Here is a 27,374-nt window from a genome sequence, read left to right on the forward strand (position 1 = left end):
AAATGTAATAATAATGATCAAATATTTTCTGTATGAGTTTGTTGGAGCTGAAAGAAGAAAGAGGCCTGTGCTAATTTGAAACAAACAAACAAACAAATTAGTTAACAATGGTTGTGGAATAATGAAATAATAAGAGGCTAGTTGACAATAGTCAATTGACAATATTTGACTGGTTTCCCGATCCTTGTAATTCCTCCTACATGTTAATAAGATGCAAACATGGTGTGATATGTTTAGATGTTAATAAGCTATATATTTTTGCTCATTCAGCTAAGGAGTTTGTGATACCTAACCAAAAGAAAAAGCCCCCACCTAAAACGTCAGTACTGTTCAATCATTAAAATTAGTTTATTGCACTCTGACTAATGAGGTAACCCAAAGAAGTATTATATAAATATACATGCACCCACAGAGATTTATAAGTAGGTCAGAATGCTGCTTCCAAATTTACTACTAATTAATTAGGTGAAAATGGAAAGGAGGAATCCCTTCACTGACAAAATCTATCATACTGAAAATGCCATGTTTCACTGGCAGTATTTGCTGTGCTTGATTATTAAGGAACACTTGAAAGCCATTAATTTATACTGCACAATATTACTACACACTGAGCATCCACTTTTAATCCCTAAGTGCTGTTTCCATACTGTCCAGACAGGGTCAAACATTTCATTAGTCGAGTGGCCATCATATCTCAACATCATTAGACTACCACAGATTTAATAAATCAGCTCATTTGCTAAATAATTATGCTAGATTTAATTTGATGATGAGGCATTCCTTCAGGGGGAGGGGGAACTGAGGAAGGTCATGTTCATATAGTCTCTCACCACTGCAAGTGGAGAACAGCATTCCCCAAACATCCAACTCAACAGATACTCCCAGTGCTTAAGGGTCAGGAATGATGGGAGGGGAGGGTGGCATGTTAGCTGCCCCTGGCCTACCGCACAACATAATGTAAAACACCTGAAATATGTGTGTGTGTGTGTGTGTGTGTGTGAGAGAGAGAGAGAGAGAGAGAGAGAGAGAGAGAGAGAGAGAGTTGGAACAATTTAATGTGGCATGCTGCCCCAATATAATGTGGTTGGTGCTCTCCCCCACAAAAGAAAATGTCCCACCTAACAATGTCTCAACTAACAAGGAAAGCTGACTCCAGGGCTGGGTGGAGACAGAGGCAGAGCTAGCTGCTCTGGCACCCGGAGCCACGCACATGCTGTGTACCTGGGGGAGGGGCTAGCTATGTGCGGGGGAGGAGCTAGCCACCCACGGCAAGCGTCCCAGAGGGGTGCCACCCTCAGCAAGTAGCAAGCATCCCAGAAGGGCGCTGCCCGCAGTGAGCGGCAAGCGTCCCAGGGGTGGAGGTGGCACAGCGTCGTCACCCATCTCAGGGATGATGCCCGGGGCGGACCCACCCATAGCTGTCAAGTGTCCCTTATTTGAAGGGACAGTCCCTTATTCCAGCGCCATGTCCCGCTGCTGTCCCTTATTGATGGATGTCCCTTAAATGATGTCCCTTAAATTTCAAATGAAGCAGCTCCTCTCCCTCCCTCCCTGCTGGCCAGGGAGAAGGGAGGCTCCAACTATGTTGTTTGGCTGTGTTGCTCACCCAATAAGAAGTCTAAGAACGACTGGCGGGTGGAGCTTGAATGCCTTGTGTGTGGCTAGTTAATGCAAGCTGAGGGGGGTTTTGAATGCTGGACACCATTTTGTTGCACGTGCTGCTGCTGCAAACTTTGCAGTGCAAAGCCAGGCTGGGGAGCCATCTTAAGTTGAGGCTGCATAGGCCTTGTGGTGCATGTGATTCAGATTCTAGTCAGTTGAACCTCTGGTTACAAAGTTGGTTGGACAGTGTTCTCGGAGCTACCAGCATGAGTTTGACCAGACTGCAGGAGGACAGGAAGACTGGAGTGCCTGGAACAGGTGAGGCTGCATGTCCCTTATTTTCAAGGCTGCTGGTCCCTTATTTTCAAATCTGTAAATTGACAGCTATGCACCCACCACATCCTCCTTCCTCCACCAGTGGGTGGAGACATACTTCTCTTCAAGTTGTCATGTGTAAATGCCTGATGAAAGATGATGACAGTGTAGGGGAAACACTGTTGAATGGGGTAAGAATAAAGGAGTTTGCTTAAGGGAATCTCCTCTGATCTGCTGGCCTCTAGTTTTTTTATCTACAACTTCCATCAGCCTCAGAAAGCGCACCAATGGTCAGAGAAGACAGACCCTCCAAGTGTACCTATTTTCTAGGGACATCCTTGATTTTGACTAGCCAGTTTCTGATTTGATCCTGGAATGTCCCGCTTTTCCTTAGGATGTCCCTATTTTCATTGGAGAACTGTTGAAGGGTATGAGAAGATGGGAGTTGAAGTCCAAACTATTTAGACAGCAACAGCTGGAGAAGGCTGGCTTGAGGGGTTGATAAAGCCCTCTGGAACATTATATGCTAACAGTGCCCTTGGGGAATTGTAAAATATAAAATGTACACCCTAGTTTTTGTGGTGTGCCTAATGCACATTAGCAAAACAGCATACATTTTAAGTGGTTGATACGGAATGTGAAGCAGAAAAGTCACTATCTGTATATCTTCTGAAGAGAAAAAAATGGCTTCCCCCCCCCCCCCAGACCAGAAAGACCAACCAACAGACTGAATGCTATAAAAATAAATACTAAATATTTTAAATTGCTTGTAGCTACAATTATAATTGAATCTGAGCACAGTATTCCAAGAATTCAGCCCTTGTGATTTGGATTTGGCTCAATCCATAATGGGCAGAAGAGACTTAGCATTTACTCGCAAGTTAATGTCAGCAATTCTGAGTTTTTGATTGTCCAATGAAAATGCAATGCAGGCTAATTAAGCAATAATGTACTGTGCTGAGCACATTTTCACAGGATAAAGTCATGACTGAATATGAGCAGAGTCAAGGGATTTAATGCAAAAGTGGAGAGCACTTTTTCACCTAATTTGCATTAAAAGGAGTTTGCTAGAATGCCAAATAAATGAAGTGAATAAAACAAACAGGAATGCAATTTTTAAATAAAACTACTCCATTGAAAGTTTAAATAAACAGTCTAACAGTACGAAGCCAATGTACTACAGGCTGTAATTTTTACAGCAGTACATTAGTCTCTGTACAATTTGTACAAGGAATAAAACGGAGCCAGATGTGGGTGTAGAGAACCACCTTGTATTTCTAAAGTATTATGCAACCTAAATGTGGGGTTGCCATAATGCATGTGCCCGTAGTGCCTTTTATAAGAAAATTTGTCCCTCTGTTTCCTTTTTAACTGCACACCCTTTCAAAGCATTTTCCTTTTACTGCATCCAGTTGAATGGAAACCTATTGTAGCTTATAGCTACCCAGAAGTTTCAGAAATTGATTTCAGGCGCCCTGACATTTCCGCTTCTGTTGTACAAAATGGAGTCATTTCGTAAAGAACACCATTAAAAGGAAGATGACATTTTTATCAGTTAGTAACCATGTAGCCAAAGGGGGCAGCAGGGAATGGCAACAGTTAGTGCAATATGCCATTTTCTTTGGCAACAATGACTCTTTGCACCTGGGTGTTTGTCTACCTAAGATGAACTCACAGAGGAGAATCACACCGCTTTTCCTGCTCCTCATATCCCTGCTTTCATCAGCTCTTCATGCGGAAAGTCGTTGCACTCAAGCTCTGCCTGCATGGTTTTGAACTTCGCTCCCCCCCCCCCCAAAAAAAAAATCCAGGTTCCTAATTGCAGGACTGCCTCTCCACATATAAACCGTCCCAGACTCTGTGTTCATCATCTGAAGCCCTTCTTCATCTGCCCCCTCTACATGAAGTCCAGAGGATAGCAACATGAGAACAGGCCTTCTCTGTAGTGGCTCCCCATTTGTGGAATGCCCTCCTCAGGGCACCATCACCATATATTCTTAGGCACAAGGCAAAAAAATTCTTCTTCCACCAGGACTTTGGCTGATTCATATTCTAGGTAAAGGTAAAGGGACCCCTGACCATTAGGTCCAGTCGTGACCGACTCTGGGGTTGCGGCGCTCATCTCGCTTTATTGGCCGAGGGAGCAGGCGTTTGTCCGCAGACAGATTCTGGGTCATGTGGCCAGCATGACTAAGCCACTTCTGGCGAACCAGAGCAGCGCACGGAAATGCTGTTTACCTTCCCACCGGAGTGGTACCGATTTATCTACTTGCACTTTGACGTGCTTTCGAACTGCTAGGTTGGCAGAAGTTGGGACTGAACAACGGGAGCTCACCCTGTCGCGGGGATTCGAACCGCCAACCTTCTGATCGGCAAGTCCTATGCTCTGTGGTTTAACCCACAGTGCCACCCGTGTCCCTGATTCATATTCTACAGCCTTTTAAATGTGTTTGGGGGAATGGGAGCATTGTTTTGCTGTTTTGTTTTATTTATTTGTTTTTATCCTGTATTTTATTCTGTGAACCACCCCGAGATCTTATGATGAAGGGCAGTATAGCAATCAATCAATCAATCAATCAATCAAATAAATAAATAAAGGCACAGAGAAGTGGGAAGGAGGGAGAAACAGGAGCCAATCTTTCTGTTCCTTTCGTATGTTCAGTCAAGCCCATATAGTGTGAAAAGGGATAATATGAACAGATTCTAAGTTTATTGGTCCATCAAGAACATCAGGGAGGCCTAAGACTTGGTTCAAGGAGCCTCTTAGCTAAGCCAGGATGGGAAAAATACATTGCCATATCTCTGGCTGAACTGAGGGTAGGGAGTTATGCCAAGATAGTCTGGATGTGCCAAGAATCCCCAGGCTCAGCTGGAGATCTGCTGGATCTCTTATCCCAGAAGATCTCATAACAGACGTGCTCCCTAAGTCTCAATGGCGTTAGGAATTGGAAATCGTACACTCCTGATGTTCAAAAGATGAAATTATTTCCTTATTAGTGAAATGTCAGGGGTTTTTTTGGGGGGGGGCGGATTGGGGACCAATGACATTAGTCTTTTGTAGAAGATTTATTAAGCTTTCAAAGAGTGTCGTTTATGTATATGTTACTTTGTTAATGGGTATGTGTTTTGTGACTGTTGTTAAACAAATAAATGACAAAAAGGCACACACACACAAAAATATCAGCAAGTGAAATTCCATAGATTAAAAAAACCCCAACTACCAAACGAAGCCTGTCTGGAGTTTGCTCATTCAAATTAACTATGTGATCCATCATTCTGTCCCATCTTTAGCAGAATAATGTCTAGTGTGATGACTTATTGCCTGTTTGAAAAGAGAAGCGAATGGTACAGAAAATGTAATTTACTTTTCTGTTCTGCATTGGATTTATTGTTTACTAATTGGCATGTCATACCCAATGAATTATGCAGCAAAAAGAAAAGAGACTATCTGAATGCCTGTAGTGAGAGAACCAAAGAAAACTATTTGATCATTGGTTCAAGTTCAAATAATTTTAATTGGGCTAAGCTTCTGTATTTGACTATGACAGGCAATTATTTGTAAAATAATCAATGGTAATCCTTATTGAAATTGTTTTCTTAATGCCACATTTCTCCAAAGTAAGGCAGCATGCGTTCATTCACAGAACTGTCAACAGAGAGCTTTCTTGATTTCCTTTCTATTTAAGTATTGTTTTCATCACTGTGTTCTGAAACATTACCAGCTTAGCTGAACACATTCATGTCTGTGCTTTTCAATGCTATCTTAAACCTGCATTCAAAGATATTGATTTGCATGGGCTCCCCCTCCCCTCCCTGCACCCCACTGCAAAGAAATGTAGCTGGAAATAATGGGAAATGTGCAGGGGATACTTATGTACTTACTAACTTGAATTCTAGCCTGCAGAAGTAATATTTCATCCTACCTAATTGCCACTTTTCGTCCTAGAAAAGGTGGCAGAAGAACCTACAGAACTGAGCAACCAGTTTTGGGGGGACTGATTTATCGACCATTGGCAGTAAACATGACTAGAACCTCAACTATGGGCTTTGGAAAGCATGGCTATAGCAACATTGGAGATATTTCAGTTCCCTTCCCTTTACAGGAGTATCCTAGTGATATTCTAGGAAGCTCCTCTATTTTTTCAGCTCCCCCTGACAAAAAACAACAACCAGCAGTACCCCCAGTACTTTCAATTGAGGTAATATAAGAGGGGTGAAATAGTACATCAGTATTCTACATTAGGGGATGTGGGTGGCGCTGTGGTCTAAACCACTGAGACTCTCGGGCTTGCCAATCAGAAGGTCGGCAGTTCAAATCCCAAAGACGAGGTGAGCTAGTGCAAGTAGATAAATAGATACCACTCTAGCGGGAAGGTAAACACTGTTTCCATGTGCTGCTCTGGGTTCGCCAGAAGTGGCTTAGTCATGCTGGCCACATGACCCAGAAAATCTGTCTGCGGGGCAGACAAACGCCGGCTCCCTTGGCCTGTAAAGCTAGATGAGTGCCGCAGCCCAAGTCGTCTGCGACTGGACTTAACTGTCAGGGGTCCTTTACCTTTTTATTCTACAGTAAGGAGTACAGCTGTTCTTGCCTTCCAGTTTTTGGGGTCAATGACAGAAAGTGAAAAACAGTGTAGTATAGCAACTGTGACCAAGGAGACCCAGGTTAAAATCCCTGTTTTGCTCACACAGCATAATCATATGAAAAAACCAATAAAATAGCAAAATCTGGCCGTCTGAATTTAGGTTCAGCCTGTTCCACATCATTTTTTCCCCCTACACTCTGACCATAGGTAAAAATTGGGCCTACAGATTTATTGGCAAATCTTCAAGAGAGGGGGAATCCACTTGATTGAGGGGCAGCTACTGAGACAGCCACTTTGCTCTTGTAGTCATGACTTGGCTCAAAGAGAGTGAACTTTAAAACAAAAACCAGGAAAAGAAATGTCAGATCACACTGCACATATCATCAGTGCCGAATGCACAAGGATGGGGAGTGTCGATGCCGTGTGGCAGTACATTGTAAGACTTTATGCTGCAGTTGAAAAGGAATATAATAGAATGAGGAATACGTGTTTACTGACTAACTGCCAAAAGACCATTGCAATTTTCATTGGGCGGGGGGCGAATCAACATAAAGCAGCCAATGCTGTTGCAAAGAGATCTTATAGTATGGTGCAAATAATCTATTCAATTCCATGCCACTATGTACAGAATAATACCTGGAATATTACACCAATATCATGTCCTGCTCAGTCATTCTGCTCCAATTCCACAAGGGAGATCTGTTTTCAATAACAACCTTCTGCTTGCAGTTTCCTTGCTGGATTCGAAGGTGTACACATGCAAATGTGTCAGCATCACCATAAACAACGAGGCTTGGCACATCTAATAGAATGATAGAAAATAGAATCTGCAGCCTCTGCAGGACTGGGAAGAGTTGAATCTTCCCATCTATATATTGCAATGTAATATCTCGAGAAGGGGGACTATAGCTATATTTTCTAACATTAGTTCTCTGAAATGGGTTACCACTTTTCATCAGAATTTGTTCCTTAATGTGGAATGCATTACTGCACACTTTTGTTTTGCTTTTGACTTTCACGAGTTTTCGTACAGATGCAGAAACATTCATAAATGCAAAACCTGGACTCGTAACCTCCCGCCAAGCCACCTGTCCATATTTGTATATGGGCGTAGATGCTGCTGCATCCAATTCCATGCAAAATCCTAAGGCCGATAACTAACTGCAAATTTGTTGTGCTATGAAATCGATGAAATCAGATAGCATTTTGCCTCAAGTTAATAGAGCTGTGCTGAATAGATACATGATTACAGGACTGATAATGTTTCATACGATTTTCACACCCAACCTGTTAATGCTGACATCTGATAGTTAAAAAGATACATCAAAGTCAAATTATAGAGGGGGAAATAGGCAAGAAAGAGCAATAGATTCAATGAGACGGTCCCTGTGGGACTTGGAAACAAACGCTGCCTAGAGAGCCCTGAAAGGTCAATATGGCATAATCTCAGTAGACTTCCTGCTTTTATAGTGTACTTAATTGATGGGGAATAAAAAAACCCATTTTTAATTATCTGATATATTATCTTTATTGCCAGAAAAGCATAAGAGCAACCATCTCTCCTAAGGATATTTACTATTTATGTAGACCACTTGCTTGAAGTGCTCCTAAGTGCTCCAAGTGCTTTATATAGAATATTGCAGGAGCCACGGTTGCCATATAAGTTAGTTCAGACTATTTGTCTATCTAGCCTAGTAATTTTTACTCTGACTAGCAAATGGCTCATTAGTGCCTCAGGTCAAGATCTTCAGGATAGCCTGCGACCTGTTCCTTGTAAAAGTTGATGCCACAGATTGAATTTGAGACTTTCCTCATGCAAAATAAGTTCTTTGCCGCCAAGCTAGGAACATCAAAATAAGAGTATAGGAAAATGCTTATAGACACCAGGTCCAACTCTTTGTCCAATCATTCCAGTTTTGGCACCTAGTACCAGGGTCTCAGGCAAAGGTCTTTTACATCACAAGCTATCTGATTCATCTAACTGTCAGGGACTAGACCTGCAATCTTCTGTGTTTAAAGACTGTGCTCAGTCACTGAGCTAATCTGAGATACAGTAGCTTCACTAAAGTTTTGAACTCACCTGAGCCTCTACTCTTTCTTCTTGTTTTCCGGGTGTACTTTGGTTTGAATGGCCAGTTGCAAAACCTGCAAGTCATACATCAAATGTGAACCATGTATGTGCATTATTATTATTATTATTATTATTATTATTATTATTATTAATTTCATTTAAAGAGACATGTGAAGGGCCCATCTGTAGCAAGTGTTTTTATTTTAATAAGAGGGATAATAATGCATGTTGGCTGTTGTGTACATTGAACTCAGGTAAAAAAAAAATGTCTGAAGTGGTTTTCAGACAGATCCTTCTGAAGTTTGTTGTCAATGTATTGGCTAATACTGAGAAACATTATCAGTGGCTATTCCTCAGTTGTGGAGCACCTTTGTTCAGAGGCTCGCAGAGTCATGCAATATTCTTTCAAAAACAAAACAAGAAATTTCTGCTGGCTTTTGATGGCCAAACATAGGGTACCATGAAATATGCAGCAGACAGCATGTTCAGGTACCACCACTCAACTGACCTTTGGTAAGGCCAGTCCAGCACTAACTCCAGCTTGGACCACACCATACTCAGACATCAATCTTTCCACAACCAAGGCTTCTTTTCAGTAAGAACTCTCTGGAACTCAGTTCCAGCACCTTTCAGGTGGGCGCCATTGCCATTATAAGAGAACAAGGGAAGCATTCATGGTGAGGGACATTCCAGCCCCTCTTTTTCCAGAAAAATAGCACTATCCTCAACCATATATTTGAAATTAGCAAGTACTCTTCTACTGAACTATGGTCCTTCTCCCAACCAATGCAAACATAACCATATACTTTATAGGTAATATTTCCCAGGTAATAAATATAAGAAAAATCAATCTATTTTGCAGTTGATTGATGGTGTTTGCATCAGCAGTGAAGAACAATAGTGGCTTTTTTTAAGGGTTTCCCTTATCAGCACATTAATGCACAGAAAGCAACACACTATTGACCAATATGAAACGGACTGTGTCTGCCCACCAGTTTTTCTCTTTTAAGATATTTATAAACTGTTTTCTTTACATTAAATTAACTTTATCCATGCACCATGGATGAGTTGCTTAACATGATTATATAATATTTTTTTTCCCAATTAATTGTTTTGCATTGCAATAATTATCGGCAGATTTTTATGTGTGAAGTTTTCACATGTAGAATGACTTATAATTTATCAACTATGAATAACAATTAAAAACTCTCAATAATCAGGTGTCACAGACACCTTACATATTCAAGGTTATTACACAAAATGTGGATGGAATTATTGATACGTGTGCTAATGTCCCTAAGCTGTTATTTAGAATGTTATAGCTGTTTTGAAAGTAATTACTCTGACACATTATTACAAGAAGAGCTGAAAACAGCAAATTAAGCAGTTTAAAACAATTAGATAGCTTTAGCACTGACTAAGAAGGGACCCAAAAATTATTACTTGCCTTCGCCAAAAAAAATATTCTTCTTCCCTTCTTATTCTTTTTAAACATATTAAAAAACAATAATTATGGCCTCCCTTAGATCAGGAGTGCAGAACATTCCTCAACCCAAGAGTTGCATTCTTTTATGGTGAAACTTATTGATTATGAAGGAAATCAGCCCTGAGTGCTCACTGGAAGGACAGATCCTGAAGCTGAGGCTCCAATACTTTGGCCACCTCATGAGAAGAGAAGACTCCCTGGAAAAGACCCTGATGTTGGGAAAGATGGAGGGCACAATGAGAAGGGGAGAACAGAGGACAAGATGGTTGGACAGTGTTCTCGAAGCTACGAACATGAGTTTGACCAAACCGTGGGAGGCAGTGGAACACAGGAGTGCCTGGCATGCTCTGGTCCATGGGGTCACGAAGAGTCGGACACGACTAAACAACAACATGGTCAACTTTCCAAGGGACACATGTGAGTTGGCAGGGAAACAAATCTGAATTTTTTCCTTTTTTGCAGTCCACTAGTTATATACCCTTTATATGCCCTCTTTCAAACTGGCAAACATTTATCAAAGTTCAAGGACATATTCCAGCCAAGAGGGCTGTGTTCAGCTCCCAAACCTGAGGCTTGCTTAGTCTGCTTTAGTGTCATAAATGAGCCAGCTCCCAGGGAAGGAAGCAGCTAGGAACAGAGAGGGTTAACTGCCAGGCAGGATGAGCATTGGTGAGCGCCAACTCCCCCGCCCCTTGGAATGTGGATTGACAAGGAAATGGCTGAGAGCAGGCCGGAACCCAGCCAACACTCTCAAGAAGTGCAAAATGCTGCGAACAGCGAAGGAAGCAGTTTATCAGGTGGGAAAGAGCTAAGGGACAGCCTCTCAGAGAATGGGGAAGAGGTGAGAGCTGACCCTCTCAGTCCAAGGTCTCGGCAAATGGGAAGGCTCCATGACCGGAAGCATAACCAGAGATGTCAGAAGTGGAAGTTCAGTTGCTTCTGGTCTCACAGGAAGCAGCCTTCAGAAGGGTCATCATGATTGATGAGGCTGGCGGCTTGTTAGAGCCATCTGGAGGATGCTGTTTTTGCAATTGTGTTTCCGCTAAAAAATAAATATGGTATAGAATGGAATGTAACTATGTTCTGCCCATGCAGAGTATATATATTTGCAGAGTATTGTGTTCTGGAATTACCAAGCTATTGTGAAGAACATCTACATAAATGAATCTACAATAAAATTATAGGTCGCAAAAAAATGTTAGCAATCGAAAGATGAGTATATAGATGAGCCAAAAAGATGAAGGGTTCATATTAACAAATAGCACACAACCCACCTAACTCATAATGATTTGGTATGTGGTAGGATTGACTGTTATCTCTCAACTTCCCTTCTAGGAAGTTCTGGAGAGGATCCCTTGTGGAAGGGATGTAGCTCAGTGGTAGAGCCTTTGCAAACCAAAGGCACTAAGCTGAATCCCCAAGCATCTCCATGAGGGCTGGGAGACAGCCTAGTCTGAAACCCAAAAAAGCCACTGCCTTTCAGTATAGACAATGCCAAATTAGATGGACCAACAGCTTCCTATAAAATACCTGGCAAGTGCCCTGGAAATCTCAGTTACCATTTTGGGTGCTGAGATCTCGCACACTCTTGCACTGCACTCTCACTCCAAAAAAGCACTTTTTCAGGATGAGAGTTAGGTCCACAACACGTGACTTGCCCGGGAGCACCTCTTGGAAGACATGTGTCCAGTTTGGGTTTGAAAAAAGTTGGACAGTATGCTATATCACGAAGTTCTTAAGTTTTGGATCAGTCCTGCTTAAAACTACTCCTTAGCTGTTCTTCAGAGGTGAACAAATTCTCTGCAACTTAGATAAAAGTATTTGGTTAGGACAATGTCTAATAAGGATAGCACTTCAACCTCTCTTTTTTCCTTTTCTTTCAAGAGGTTTGAAGGTCATATTCTTTGATCTTCTCCAGTCTCTGAGTGTGCACCTGTTCTTTGCAATGCTCTTAGAGTATACTGGGCAGACTATTTTTTAAAAAGTGCATAATATGATTTGGAGCTTGCAATATCAGCAGTCCAAGCTTTGAAAACAGGGCAGGCTTTATTATTGATAAACACACACAGAGCTGAAGCGCATCAAACAGCACTGGCATTCAGGAGGAATCCAAAGATAGCATTACATTAACTTCTTTGCACAGGCTTCCATAGATGTTAGTTGCAAGAGTTCTGCTTGATTGAAAGCATACTTGAGCCACAGGAGCTGAGCCACAGATTCCCTTTTGTTCCTTAGGCCTACATCAGTCACATAAGCGTGAAAATGAACATTAACAATCCGTCCTTAATTTCTCCTCAATCTCCTCACTAGCAATTACACTGGGCAACAATTTTTTACTTTTTGAATGTTGTCTAGATTTCTACAGCTGATTTAGGGTATTTTTGCACTGCTGAATCAGGAAATGGCATCCGTTTCTCTCCATCAGGTCAGGTTTTTGTGCTATGTTGATTTGAAAAAAATCAGATCTTGTGACAAAATCGATTACATTTTTGTGGCATTATCAGCTGGTTTTTGGCAACACATATCATCCTAAATATGTTTTTAAGAGAAAAAAATGTTTTTCCAACAACATATATTGATTACCTGATAGAAACAATTACTGTAAACTGAATGATGGGCATTGATAAAGGTAAGTACACGTAAATTGCATGTTGCTTCACCATTTTTCAAACTTCAGGGCTTGAAGTTCCGTTTCTTGGAACTCCTGGAATGCTCAGCGGCAGGGAGGTCTCTCTTCAGAGTCCAACAGTAGTCAGCCATCATGACTGCATCCCAGCGACCCTGATACCTGGTCTCCATCTCTTTCATGTCCTGATGGAATCTCTCCCCCTGCTCATCACTCATTGAACCCAGGTTCTCAGGAAACCAGTCCATATGTGAAAATAGGTAGTGCATCTTGACGCTCATGTTGCAGCCCAGGTTTCTGAAAGCAGTCAGCATGTTGTTGACAAGTTCTGCGTAGTTTCTGGCCTTATTGTTGCCAAGAAAGTTCTTCACTACCAGAACATATGCCTTCCACGCTTCCAGTTCTACTTCGTTCATTGAGTTTCCGAACTCAGGATCTCTGATGAGCTGACGGATCTGAGGACCGTCAAAGATGCCAGCTTTCAACTTCTCCATGGTCAATCCTGGAAAAGCCTGGCACAAGTAAGTGAAGCAGTCACCATCCTTGTCCAGAGCCTTGGTGAACTGCTTGATTAAGCCGAGCTTGATGTGCAGCAGGGGGAAGAGTATTCTGTCTCTGTCCACCAGAGGGTCGTTGATGACGTTCCTTTCTTTGCAAGGCACCAATTCCTCCCGCACAGGCCAGTCCTTCTTTGTGTAGTGCTGAGCACGGTCCCTACTATCCCACATGCACAGAAAACATGGGTACTTGGTGAAGCCAGACTGTTGTCCCAACAAAAAGTTCACCATCTTCAGGTCAACACAAATAAACCACTTATGCTGATCATAACCAATTTTCTCCAGCACATACTTCACCGCTTCATAGTTCTCCTTCAGTGTAGTCGAGTGAGCCAGGGGTATAGAGACAAACTGGTTGCCGTTGTGTAACAGAACACATTTCAGTGATCTGTCAATGAATTGCTGCTGTCAATGAACAGTCTCCAATCTTTGGGTTTGTACTGTGGCACTCCAAGCTTGAGCAGAAGCTGCGCAATATCTGCACAGTACACCAAGTCCTTCTCTTCCGAGAAAAAACAGAGGTACTCTTGATGCCTGTTGCGGAAGAAGCTGATGCGACCACTGTCAGAGAGGAAGTTTTTTTCCTTCAATCTGGATGCCAACAGTTCGGCAGAGTCCTTTGACAAGCTGAGGTCATGAACTAGATCATTCAACTCCTTTTGGGAAAATGGATGTGGAGCATCATCTTCAAGAACCACTTCTTCTTCTTCATGTCCTTCAACACTGGAGGCATCTTCGTCACTAATGTCAGGAAGTTCTCTGAAGATAGGCACTGGAATTTCATCACAATGAGCTACAGGACGACGTGCTGATTGAAGATCAGGATACTTGAGGCTGCTCCGGTTCTTTCTGTTGATTCCAGCCGTACCAATTTATGGAAGATTTCGAGGTTTTATGACTTCAAACTGATCCCTTTTCAACATAATCACCCAGAACTATCGGACCTGAATACTTCTTGTCATTAAAATAATCATTTCCAATCAAAACAATTATTCGATATGGCATTTTACCCCCCACCAACTTCTTCTAAAATGCTCCACACAAGCGTACATGTGAACAAAAACATAAAAAATGACATGTGGTCATAGCTCAATAACTTGACCTGATTGAGCAAAACCAAGGTGATTTTTGGATTCAGCGCATCAGATTCGTCCTAAATCAACTGAAAAAACACAGACAACAAATTTGTTGTTGACCAGTGTTATCTAAACCCTGGGCCCAAAAAAAGAGAAATAACATTTAGATAGATGATAGATGATTGACAGATGATAGATAATAGTAGGTAGATGATGATAGATATAGATATAGAGATAGATATAGATAGATATAGATAGATTCCCAATTCTAAGAATCAAGGAAAATAGCTCAGCACTAAGTTAGTTATTTGAATAGGGAAATAATAAAAAATACCCTTTATGAATATTACATTTTCTCAGGAGCAATTAGTGTTTGTGAAGCACCAAATATAGGTTTTAGCAGAAGCCAATTTGTAGCAGAATGGAGACAGCACTGATAGCAATGAACACAGGGTGTAACAGAAATTGCTGTCTCTGTGCATCTCTAGCCAAGATCCATAAATCCATTTCCTCTTGCACAGCAGCTTGGTTCTTCAAAATTATAACAACTAAGCAGAGCAGAATACAGAAATACTGACCAAAATGGAGGCTACGGTTAAAGTATACCTTTTTAAGAAGTGCAGCTCATTAGACAAGAGTAGTAAGCAGTTGGGTATTAGACTGTCCGAGTGACCAGGAGGGCAGCTGAAGAGCAATATGTACATACTACAGTATTTGTGTATGTATCTTATTTACAGATTAATAACTTTAACATACATAGGGTTGCAATGTGAAACAGGGATGTGCAGGGCTTATTTTTTCAGCCAGAACTCACTGGAACTTACTTCCAGCACCTCTCAAGTGGGCACCATTGCCATTCTAAGGGAACATGGGAGATGTTTGTGGTGAGCTCCAGCACCTCTTTTTCTAGAAAAATAGCACTGGGTATGGGAAACCTCAGGGTGAATGCAGCCCTCCAGGACTCTCTATGTAACTCTTGGAGCTCTCCCCCAAGCTTCACCCCTTCTCCACAGACCACACCCTACACTGGCCTTTTCTTGCACAATCCTTTAATGAAATAAATAAATAAATAATTAACATGAAAGCTTATACCCAGAACAAATTTAGTTGGTCTCTAAGGTGCCACTGAACAACTTTTTGATTTTATTTATTTATTTCGACTGCATCAGACCAACACGGCTACCTACCTGAATCTAGACTCCTTAAATGGTTCTGCCTGGCTTGAACATGTCCCTGATCTCTGACAATGCGCCTTGCTTGCCTGGATGGAGGCTAGAGAAGGAAGTAACAGTAATCAATATTTGTTGCCCTGCCCACTTTTACTTCGGGCCCTGCCCACCACCAGCATGGGGCCCCTGGACGTTTGCCAAGAAAAGAATGTGGATCTTTGGATGGAGAAAAAAAGAAGAAAGCTTTCTCATGCCTGCTCTAGATACTTGGCTGATGAAGCACCTGCCTTCTCATAAATAATGCCCCAGCAATTAGTTCACAAAGGCAAACTAAGAAACTTTGGGAAGAACAAAGAGTGCTCATTAATTTTGAATCCAAGTGCCCTCAATTGCTACAATAAATAGACCAAGATCTTTTTGCCCCTCAAGAAGGCAAGATGCTGCACTGAATGTATTATACTTCTCAATAAATCTTTTCATTTCAAGCATCATCTTGAGGCACTTGATTAGATGAATATACTTGATTCTTGAAAGTTTTTACTAACTACACCTATTAGCAAACTGCTAACTGAAAGTCCTACTTTTTCATAGTTAATAGATATATCATCAGTCGTAAAGCCTAAGACATAAAGACTCAATAAGTGATTGTACCATTGCACATAATGCAAATTTATTTTCCTTCCTTGGCACCTGAAAAAAACTTGGGGAGAAACAGAGAGCTGCTTCACATATTGGCTTAGTTCCTGACCCAAGCAACAATCTTTTTAATATTCACACAAGCAGCAAAAACAGATTGGGCTACATATACAGTGGTACCTTGGGTTATGAACTTAATTCATTCTAGAGGTCCGTTCTTAACCAGAAACTGTTCTTAACCTGAGGTACCACTTTAGCTAATGGGGCCTCCCGCTGCCACCATGCCGCCTGTGCATGATTTCTATTCTCAGCCTAAGGTAAAGTTCTTAACCCAAGGTACTACTTCCAGGTTAGCAGAGTCTGTAACCTGAAGTGTTTGTAACCCGAGGTACCACTGTATATCAAGCAGTATCATGCACTGTATATCAAGCAGTATCATGCACCGAGGTACCACTGTATATCAAGCAGTATCATGGGGTCAGCTTATAGTGATATGGATTCCTTAAAAATCTTGAATGAATGTTTATTATAGAGCAAGAAGATATACATGTGCTGCCAAGTGCAGCCCAGTTTCCCGAGACGAGGACTTGGAAAAAAATATTCCACTTTGCAATGCTATTTTTCTTGAAAAAGAGGTGCAGGGACTCACCATGAATGCCTGCCTTGTTCTGTTATAATGGCAATGATGCCTGCCTGAGAGGTGCTGAGAGTTCCAGTGAGTTCTGGCTGGGCGGGGCGATGGGGGAGCCCTGCCTCCTTGCTTACTGAGCCTTGGGTGTGTGAATCCAAAATGCCCCACAGTCCAACATTCACCAAGATGAGCATGCCAAGTCTAAAGGCCAAACCAAATGACCTCATAAGCTGGAGTTTGTGGAAGATGACTCAAGAGAAACCTTAACTCAATACAAAAAAACAAAAACCTTCCAGTAGCTCCTTAGAGACCAACTTAGTTTGTTATTGGTATGAGCTTTCATGGAATTTTTATTTACAGCATAACACAAACCCCCACCCCCCCAATACAGAAATACAATAAGCATAACATACAACAATACAAACAACCAAATAAAAGACTTCCTTTATCCTGTATCTGGCCTCCTTATTTACTTCTTATAAGCAGTTTCCTTTATGAATAATTATTAAGAGTTTTCCAATTATAACTTAAATATCCACAAAGTCTCCTGTAGACATTAATCAAAACAAGTCCAGGTATGTATTTTAGAGCACTGTTTTGTGAAGTATTCTCTGCATTTTCCCCATGCTTTTTGAAACTCTTGTCTAGTGTGATCTCTAATTGCCTCTGGTAATCTAGCCAGTTCAATATACTCTAACAATTTGTCTTGCCATTCCTTTTTTGTTGGTACAATTTCTTTCTTCCAGTTTTTAGCAGTTAGGATCCTTGCCGCTCCTGTGTCATAGAGGAAGAAATTTTTTATTTTGTTTAGACTACGGCAGACCAACATGGCTACCTACCTATATCCTTAACTCAGTAGTGCTTCAGGGTGCCTGCCAATCCAGTTTTTAAATTCCCACTGCTGCCCACATTGTGTGCCAAACAGACCAAGTAGAAAATTCAGAAGCCAGTGGAAGATTTCTAAGAAGAATCCTAAGGGCCAATCAGGAACTCCCCCCCCCCCGCCAAAGTGCTACTCAGAGGCATTAAAGGGTGGCTAGTCAAAAACCCATATCATAGAGGGAGGGAGAGGAAGTGCTGCAAAAGAGAAAGAGGATGTGGGGGGGGGACAGAGCATGATAAAATAGTTAGTATCCACCCCACCCCTCCATATTCCTGCCCTCATTATTCCTCCCACCTGAAAGAGACAAACACAAACAGCACAGTGAACACAGATCAAAACTAGCATTTCAGGGCCTGAAAAAGAAGGGGGTAATAATAAATAAGGCCTTTAAAAAGAATTTTTTGAAGCAGATGCTAAAAGATCACAGTAAAAAATAGATTCTAAAAATTATATATATACAGAGAGAGAGAGGTTGGGGATCACTATAAGTTAGTTTCCACATTACATTCCTGCTTTAAGAATTCCATCATGGTATCTTTATTTTCTTTCCATCCCTTTGGCTGGACAGATGTTGGATTGTTTGATGCAGCTGATTAATATCTGCTTCACTGCAGTTCTTCCCCTAACTGGTAACATCTGCCAGTATTCTGTCCTGGCACTGAACTGAAGGAGCTGTCCCAAGAAGTACAGTTGAGCAAAACCCTCTAGCAATACAGGGGACTGGAGGATATTAAACTCTTTACTGGCTGGAGTATTAGGCAGAGGTTTTGAAATCCCAGAAAAAGAACAAGAAAGGCTTGAAATGAATTGCCATCTCACTGTGAGTCCTTAAATTTTCACACTGGCTATGTATTGCTTTTGTCAAGTTTTCCCGCCATTTCTTTGTCCATGCCTAACACAAGAGAATGTGATTTGTGAAGTAGGAATATTGGAGAATTCAAATAAACACCGAAAAAGGTGTTGCTTTCAATCAGCAAATGATACACAATTGATTTCCTCTCCCCAATTTGCATTGCATTTCCTTTGCATTTAAATGAATGGAACAGAATAGAATAATGATAACATAACACATGACTGATTATGTAAGCCTTATAATTCCATCAGACCAGATAGTAGTTTTTGGTTGGAGATGAGCTGGGGTGGAATGGAAACAGTGCTACATGCAACAGATGCAAGGCAGGGCTGTCTTACACCCCCTAACCCTAAGTAGAAGTTGGGGGCTGTATCCAGTGCTGTAGCTTCACTGGCCTAAGGGAATTCTGTGTGCACAAACTCCCACTTCCCCTTTTCTCAGACCCTCTAAGTGTCCCTGTTTTCCAGGCACAGTCCAAGATATACAGAAGCTGTCCTGGTTTCTGATTTGATCCTGAAATATCTCGCTTTTCCTTAGGACATCCCTATTTTCATTGGAGAAACATTGGAGGGTATGGAATAGGATGTCCCTATTTTTATTGGACCATGTGACCCGGAAGTGTCTGCAGACAGCGCTGGCTCCCGGCCTATAGAGTGAGATGAGCGCACAATCCTAGAGTCTGGCAAGACTGGCCCGTACGGGCAGGGGTACCTTTACCTTTATTTTTATTGGAGGGTATGTTTTCTCATCCACACCCACACCTTAAAATCAACTTTGAAGAGTTGAAGGACTTTCTGGAGAAGATGTTGGGATTACATTAGAGGAAGCAGAAGTCCTATCGCATTGAGCAGAGTGCCAATTTGGATACAAAGTGTTAGATGCAACTCATTGATCCAAAACATTAGAACACAAAGTTAACAATGTTATTTTTATACTCAGATCCTTGCATCTCATACGTCTGCTCAAAAGGAAGATCCACTTAGTTCAACAGAGTTTATTCTGGGGAAGATGTGAATAGGATTTCCAGCAGTGTAGGCCTATGAGGCTGTGTGCACTGAACCACCCCCCAATTTCTCCCCTACCAACCTTTTGTATGTTGGACATGAAGAGTCTGCAGGATTACTTTAAGTGTCTTCAGCTAAGTACAGTTATACCTCTTCAGTTAGGAATCTTGATGTTATTGAATGGAAATGTGAAGAAAATAGCAAGACAAGAGACTTTGGCAAAGATCAAGAGGAACAGAATAGTTCTTTTTAAAGATTTTGGACTAATAGAAGGCGTTGCATCATCTACAAGCTTAACTGATCTATTCATACCACTGGCAAATGAGCAAAAAATAAAAGATACAGAAGACTGAGAACACTGTGATTCAAAATGTACGTAGTGCAGGTTAGGGAATGTACTTCAGCAGAGCAGACTAAATAAAATACAACAAAGGGCTATGGGAAATTATTTATTATTTTTAGAGAATAAATGAGCAAGGAAGGCAAATGATGAAAGCATTTCTGGGTAATAAACCTTGAAGGACACCCAAAAACATCCATTCTCCGCTCCCCATCTTTCTGAGTGAGTAGATAGATGTATGACACACGGCTAAGGGAATGTACATCATTTAGCATTAGTAGTGGGTGACCTCACCTTGCTTTTCAGAGCATACTAGGATAAATATTAGAAAAAAAAGCACAGCCCTTTCTGAGCTTTTCCTAAGTAAAAACCTGAGCAAAACTGGGACTCTGAGGGTTCCATCTGCTATAAGAATATTCCAAAAGCCTGCTGGATCCTAGCAAACCCAACACCAACACAGTCACAAACTAAAGACTATGGGAAAACCAAACTCGGGACCTGAACACAATAGCCCTGGCACCATTTCTGTTTGCCAGCAACAGGAATTCAGAAGTGTATGTTCTCTGGTAGTTTAGATAGCCATTGTGGCTAGTAGTCATTAATCACCTTATGCTCCCTGACTCCAAGGGCCAAGCTCTATCCAGCCCTAGCCTCATAGTTCTTGAATGGCACTTTTGTATAAATAGCATGCATTTTTAGGTAAATGCTGGAAACAGCAGTTGTAGAGAGAATCAGGCCACGCATGGTCAAGCAGTCCCTAAGAGCAATATTTAATGTATGGTGTGGGACTCATATCTGCCAATCCTTACATTTCATCACTGATCACTAATTGGAAATACTCCCCATTCTTACTGCTGCAATCTGCTGGGCTGAGAGATAGAATTTCCCTCATAAGAAATAACTCCTAAGTGAGTTCTTGGAGCTTTATGAATTGTCCATAAGCCATAAAATAAGAGCAGGGAGTTGAAGTTATATTTAATTATATTTCACAGGGGGGAATTTGTGAGCTGGAAAAAAATTAACTAAGGGTGTCAGGAGGTAACCACATGTCCCAAATATGAAGAAATTAAACTGAATTTACATGAAATGTTTCAGGCTGGGTTTCATTAGTACTGAAGGACTATTTAAAATGAATCCCTATTGATCCACATTGAAATGGATAGAACCTGGTGTTCAATCAAACAAATTATGGAATCACAGAGGACAGATTCTGGAGTTAACTTTAGAGCAACTTGTTCATATCATGGTACATATTTTATAGACAATATTGCACTAATCAGCTATACAAGTGTAACTTGGCAGTGTTTTCTAGGAGAGAAATATTAGTAGCTCATATGACGCAACTGCAGTTGTGTCTTTTACACACACAAAGCAAAAGTAGAAGCAGAGATGTGACTACCCAACAGTAATATTCTCCAACTGATTCTTAGGGCAGGAGGGGCGGGTCACCATTAGCAGTAGTGTAGCACCCTGCTTGTGGTTAACGCTTAGCTGGAATGAAATATTCAACGCAGCAATAGAGAAATTAAAATAGTAATTTATTTGTCAGACAAATAAATATGAGGCACAGTGGTATATGGTTACCAAGCTCTGGCCTGGCCTCTTGCCATTCTGGCCAGCACTTATATTTCCTTAATCCAGCCCCCTTGCTCCTCCTGTGGCTGCCTCTGTCCAATCAGCCTGGTTGAAATTCCTATTGGCTGTTTGCTAGAGCCAATCACAAAAGATACACCCATTTCCTTCTTGCCCTTTTATGGAAAATAAAAAGCTATATATTCTTCTATCTATAAATGACAAATAAGTAGTAATATATCTTACATGTGTCTCAACAAGGAATCTTAATTACCAGCTCACCTCTTGCCCTCCTTGCCCTATTGCCTTCCAAAACAGATGATTAATCTTGAATTTTTATCTTATGCATATGTCAAAGATTGAGTTCACATCAACATTGAGATCTCCTTCATTTGAAGGTTTCTAAACAAAAGGCCTGACAACCATATATCAGGAGCGCTCGATTGGCGTCTTCTGTCTGGCAAGGGGCTTGGCTAGTGGCTGACTTAATTTCAGGATAGTTACAACTCTTACAACTATATGAAATAAGAATCTAGCATTTCTTAAATCCTTTGCATAATTATATTTAAACTAATATATTTAATACATAAATAACCTTTTAAAAGGAAAAGAAATCTTAAAAGGATCTTAGTTTAAGAAACAAACAGCTTTAGAAAAGATTTCCCAGAAAATGTTCTGTTTCTGCCAGCTAGATGCTTTTTCACTGCTCTTGACCTTCTTAACCTTAGGAAGAAGATATGGCTCATTTTACTATTTATCCACCCTTAATTTGTAGGGTCAGTGTAACCTTGGCTGTCAGCCTGTAATTCCCTTTTTACGACTTTGAGAATTGTTTTCTGCTATAAATCAGGGGGGCCCCTTGTCTAGGAGTAAAAATATCTTGCCAAGGTTTTTAGGCAACTGGTCTTCTAAGACTGGTCTTTTAAGATACAGGCCCTGATTAAACATATAAGCTTTAATAAAAATGCAGGCTTATGATTAGATGCCTCAGTAGTAATAGCCTTCCTTCCTTCTTTTCCCCTAAGGCCTGTCTCTGTGTTGGCAGCCTGACCACCATTTTGGATCCCCCACAATGCTCCAGACCTACTGTCAAACCAAGGCACTAAATCTCAGAAATGTTCTCAGATGCAATTCTAGGCACAGTTGTGTGCTAGGTCTCCCTCCACCTAGAGGAAGGATTGATAGGAGAATAATATCCCAATAAAGCTGAGTTCTGCTTTGGAGACCCTTAAAATTTTAATAGTTATAAAGATGCACATATACAAAAGAAGCTATTGAAAAGATGGTCTATGATAAGATCCCCCCCCCTTCCATCCAGCTGGCTGTTCTCCTGTGTATGTCTCCTGCAACTCCTTTCTGTATTTATAAGGATACAACTGATTTGGACTAAACAGTATGATTAACAGTTCCTTTCTTGTCCCAGAAACTATTATTATAGCCCCCCCCCACCCCTAATAATATAGGGATCTTTAACTCTGTCTCATTGACTGGATTTAAGCTTCTAAATAATCCTAATGAATGGTGTGTGTTTTTTAAAAAAACTGTTCTTAACATAATTTATTGCAATATTTGCATGGATTATAGCAGAGGGGTATGCTTTGTATTTTAATTTTCCTGTGACTGGATTGAGTGTTATAATTATGTATCATTTTTAATTCCCCTCTAGGAAAGATTGCAGATGTTGGGGGGGGGGAGGAGATATTGTATTTTGTGGTCATTTATGCAAGCCACCTTTCTGAGTGTTTTGCCCTTAAAAGTGAGCCAGCCTTGAAAAAATAAGTGAAACCAATAAGTGGTTCCAATTTGCATGGAATTTTCTTTTTCAGTCTCAGATTTATTTATTGTTTTTCACAATCTATGACCTTTCCAGGAGAAAATTTCTCAGTGTTTGGACATTCTCTGCATAAGAGTCTGAACCTTGCAAGAGAAAGGTGACCTAGTCTTTCTGTGTACAGGCTAAGTTTCAAATTGGAATTGGAGGTTTTCCCCATTTTTCCATTGTCACAGAAATGGTCCTGCATTATTACTCAGCCCCATCCTGGCTCAGACTGTAAGCTCATGAGAAAACACTTACGTTGTTTACCTGATATCCCAGTAGAAACCATAACAGTGCACTTCCAAATTCACCATTTGTCTCTTGCCTGTCTTAATCTGCCTGACTCTTTTGTCAGCTTAATACAGACAGACCATATCCAAAGTGTTGTGATTATTAATAATGATGCCAGATATGGAGAATTTCAGGGTGGGAAGAGGGGAAGAAGGGGCTTTGCTTATTGAGAGCTGAAGAGCTCGAAACTCACCAATAGTGTCCAGTCACAGCCCTTTAGCAGAGGGATGGTAAAATTTTAAAAAGCTGCGTGCAACTGCTTAACCGTCAGCACTTCCCGCATGGATAAGGTAATGTTTGAATGACAACTACATAGGCAAAAGTCAATTGTATATCTGTAGCTGTTCAGTACTGATGCTGTGGGAAAGATCAACATAATTGATTCCTTCCCCCTCCATTCTCATTATCAGATCATTAAAAAAAATTCTATATGCATGTAAAATGCTCAAAAATAAATGACACTCTTGGAAGAACATGTAAAAGACATGCAAACAGAGTCTAATGATATGTGAACAAAGTATGTTCACTTTTTTCTGCAATAAGGCATTCCACTATTAATAAGACCACTTCTCATTAATATTTTGCGGTTAGGACTTTTGGATTTTTATCATCAACCTGATTTTGAAGGAAGCAGTTTAGATTCTGAAGAATACAGTGCTTCCTTTTCCCAACAGAAATGTGTCCATTGTGAAATTTAACAAGATCCCATAATGCAGTATTACTCATATCTTCACATCTGTCCACATTTTTCTCTACCTTCTGTTCTAGCATCTTAGCACAGCAATTGTGATTGTTCAGATTCCAACTTTGGAGACAAGGAGTCCACAAGGTCGTTCATCCCCGCTATTACTTTTGAGAACACACTGCATGGGTCGCATACAAAAGAGCTTGTTTCCCTCTCACAAACTTGTTTGCTTGCTTGTTTTAGCCCATCCATATCTACTCTACATTTAAACCAAGACCCACAGGCACTTTCCTTCTTCTCTTTAGTTATACTCCCAGACTGGATTCATGTGATTGATCAAAGGGCTGCTTTTGGTGTTTCTCAGCTATGTGACTTCAAAACACCACGAGAAATAGCCGATGGCCACTTGCCTCAGAACACACCTGAGGCATGTATTAATGGAGCAATAAAAATATGGCCTACTCTGTCATAGCACTATAGTCCCATTCCAAATGAATTACATTTTCCCCAGAATTTGCCATGGGCAATCAGATATTTCATCTTTATGTCTGATTTGAGACTTTCTTTATACCCTTTCAAATTGTTAACCAGCAGATGTACTTTTCATGTTCATTAATGCTCATCTGTATATACACTATCCCATGGATCTGGGCATGTCCTTTATGCATTATTTGGTCCCATACAATTTAATCTATTAATTTTATTTGGTATCTGTCCAAACTAAGGATATTCAGACTGGATATTCAGTCCAGACTGATATTCCCTCAAGAGTAGAGTGAGTTTTACCAGCATAGAGTGAAAAGATTCCCCCTTTTAAAAATTATTATAACCTGCATTAAATAAATCTGTACAAAAATATCAGACTTGAGAGTGGTATTATTGTATACTGGTCCCTAGACTAGCTAATAAAAATATATTTAGAGAGTTGGACCCCATGTCGATATTACCTGTGAGATGGGTACAAACAAGCATGATGGAGAAATATTTCTGTGTTTCTACTTTCGGAGAAAAAGCATAAGGCAAACAGGAGAGGATGAGTGCCTAAATTTTCTACCACTAATCCTAATGCTACCTTTAAGAATTTCATTCTGTTGCAAAAGATGAGATGGCATGGCTTGGCACTTGGACAGGGCTAAATACTTCATGAGAGCAGAGCTCAGATGTTGCTTCAGCAGCAGTCATCCTCCATCTGAGTCTTCAATGGGAACTAGATCTCAATCCTAGCAGACTCCTTCTTTGTTTAAAGGAGCCTATCCTGCTTTAGAAGACATTACTCTGATGGGGCAAGAAAGAACCTCCAGTTGTTGACCATGCACCTGACCTCTGCTATCTCCAACTTTGGTGGGGGGTGTCCCAATACTGTGAAAAAGCAATGCTAATTTCTATTTTTAAAAAATTAAAATTATATGAATATTGTATACATATTAAATTTAATAGAGTTAAATAGATGTAGACATAATAGTGGGTTTGTATTTGTTGATTCCTTTCTCTGTTTCTCTCTCTCACACACACACATGTCCAGGATGTTTTTAGGTATCTGACCTCTTTGAAGCTACAAGAGTATTTCAGGTGATTAATTGTAGGAAAAGAGATTCTAATTAATCCCTCCTTCAATAACTCTTCGAGCTGTGATGAAGTGGATAGACTCTTTAACAGCTTCAATATCCTGGAAAGACAAGGGGCTGTGGTGGCACACTTCTCTTGACTTCAGTTTCTCATATAAACTCTCCCATACTCCGTGGACAGACATGGGTAACTATACTATATTTCTGTAGTACTGTCAGGCATCAGAATATCCAACTCCCCATGGTAGGTTGCCAGGAATGGATAAGACAAGGAAAGTTCTTACCAATGTTGCTTATTCAATATTCACAGAGAGAGGCTTAGAAATGCAGCCTCTTGGAATAATGGTGTTCCTCCGAGTAAATCTCCACCCGTCTTCTCTCCTACTACCTCATTTGTCAACAGCACCACTCACCTTACGGTTGCCACTTAGGACCATCTGTCTCCAAGCCCTTTGCTCTCCTACTTTCAATGCTCACTGGGTTCTGTGAGGGTGGTGGTGGAATGCTTTCTAGTGATAACGAGTCAGCCAGCTGCTCCTGCTCTGCCTCCTCCTCCTCCTCCTGTCCCATTATTTCCCAATTTCCCCCCTCATCTGCCTCTAAGCTGTGACCTCCTGCAAACCACTGTTGTAAACCTGTACTGTCTTACTCTTCTCTGGAAGGTTCAGGCTAGGGAGGCAGCCTCTGCAATTCCTCCTCTGTCCAGTCCCTGACAACCACATAACTTCATATTTACCTAGCCCTGGACCCAGAAAGTCTGAAGTCAGCTCTAAAACCACCCATCTTGGACCAAAACTCAGTTGTTCTGCGCTATCTGTCTATAATAGATCCATCTCTTGAATATTGCACAGCATACGAAACTGTCCAGAAACAGTCAGTTGCAAGCTGGCTGGATGAAGCAGTAACAAGATGCTGCTACTAGTAACTTGATTACTTATAGGTTTATTATTTGCAGCAGACTCACAAGTTACTATATGCAAGATACAGACATGGATCTTAACTCTCTCTGTACAAAACGCCAACAAACTTTCAGATCAACACTGACCAACCAGCCAACCAAAGAAAAGTCATGAGTCATCATGCCTATGTGGGTGACCTCGTCCAATAGCAGAGTTGTATCCAAGGTTCCATATCTCGAGGCAGAATAACTCCTTCTGTTCAGTCTTCTTGGCCTTCGGCCAACTCCTTAGTTGCTTCTGTGGGAAGCTGCATCAGATAGCATGTAGGCAAAAATCCCAACACCATCTTCCAAGGGTCTCAGGGTAGCATATCTGACTCATCCCATTTTATCTTCAGAGCAAACTCATGAGGTAGGTTATGTAGAGGAGTGGGGCTTACTATGTTGCCTTCATTGCTGTGCTAGAAATTTAAGCTAAGTTATCATGATCTCAGACTGAAACTTACCTCTACACCACAGTCACTGTCAGTGGTGTTGGGTGAAGGGGGAAGAGAAGAGAAGAGAAGAGAAGAGAAGAGAAGAGAAGAGAAGAATTGGAAGTGACCATGAAGGTCATCTAGTTCAAACCCCTGCAATGCAGAAATCTCTGTTAAAGCATCCATTAAAAACAGCCATCCAACCTCTGCTTTCAAAACTCCAAGGAAAGAGAATT

Source organism: Podarcis cretensis, assembly GCF_951804945.1.
Source record: "Podarcis cretensis genome assembly, chromosome: 6".
In the NCBI taxonomy this organism is placed as follows: Eukaryota; Metazoa; Chordata; class Lepidosauria; order Squamata; family Lacertidae; genus Podarcis; species Podarcis cretensis.